The sequence below is a fragment of the Cebus imitator genome, unplaced genomic scaffold (genome assembly GCF_001604975.1).
Source record: "Cebus imitator isolate Cc_AM_T3 unplaced genomic scaffold, Cebus_imitator-1.0 Scaffold269, whole genome shotgun sequence".
NCBI lineage: Eukaryota > Metazoa > Chordata > Mammalia > Primates > Cebidae > Cebus > Cebus imitator.
The window spans coordinates 1,947,693-1,949,078 of record NW_016107584.1 but is presented as its reverse complement, the minus strand read 5'-3'; positions in this window follow the sequence as shown (position 1 = coordinate 1,949,078).

The following is a 1,386-nucleotide window of genomic DNA, read 5'->3' as shown; positions in this document are numbered from 1 at the left end:
AGAGAAGGCTCAGGCAGAGGGGCCAGTATTTGGTCTTCTGGAAGAGTTTCTGGAAGGGCAGAGATCAGAGTGAATGATTACTTGGTCACAGATGCTGTGGAAGCCAAAGGGGTCACAGAGAAGTAGCATCTTCTGGAGACTCCTGGAAAAACAGTCCTTGACCTCAGCAGTTGCTCTTTTACACACCTCACGAGGGGTTCTGGACATAATAGTTGACAAAAACGGATGGTATTGTAATGCTGGCTCAGGGGACGGCAGGACACAAGAGGTACGAAGTTGCAGCCAGGACTGAAACAAGCGTATGTGACCTTGACAGGTCTTACAAAGCTAAGGCCCCCAGTGCATACTGTCTTTCCACATGGCCTGCTCCACTTCCCTTATCTCACAGTATACCTTTTATCCCTTTCCTCGTGGCTTTTACATTCTGACACTGGATTTCCCCTCCCATGTCAACCCCAGCCTTTAGTAACGCCCTGTAATTACATGAACTCTACTAAAAAGAGAGATACTGGAAAGAAGGATAATGTTGAGTCCCCTTTACAGAAGAAAAAACAGCTTCCTCTTCTCCTCTACTTCATTCTGGTAAGTTAGCCAACCTGACAAGTCAGTAGGTTGAGTAACAGGATAGTGACAAAGTTAGAAGCAAAGAGACCTTATTGGAAGCTGAGTAGAATGCCCCTTAGGGGTGCCTTTGGTAGATTGGTCTTGAAGAATCCCAAGGATCAGTAGAAAAGGTCAAATTGTCATTGATAATATTAATGTGGTTCACATATGTATGTGGCTTCATTTATAAAGTACTTTCATATACAGTATTCCGTATGATACTCAAAACCGTCACATGAAGCACAGATGTCAGTGATTATCTCAACGAGGGGGAAGTCAAAGTACATATACAAAGTGGAGAGACAGAAGCTGTGACTCAAAACCAACCAACCAGTAGTCCTTCCCCAATATATCTCACATGGCCACCTATCGGGCAACACCCATTACACAGACTCATCACTCCTTCATGCCCATGGATGGGCAGAGCAGGGACTCTTAGAAGTGTCTCAGGTCTGATTGCTTTCCCATGAGCCTCTCCTGTGAGGACTGTTTTCTAAGAGAGACTGTATCTCTAGTAACTGACATCCTCAGAGATTATGAACCTGAGACCTCATGGAAGAGACAGGAAGAGTCATCCTTGGAGAGCTGAGGTTGAAAGGGCAGAACCTGACCTTTAAATGTTCCATTTTTCTTTATCCTCTTGGCCCTGCCTTGATGCTAAGAACAAAAAGAAAATAATGCAAGGCCAGAGCTCAGTTCTCTCACTCCTCTAGGAAGCTCGTACATTCATTATACAAGAATAATATGACTCTCTATCTTAAATTAATAGAAATGTATTTCTTC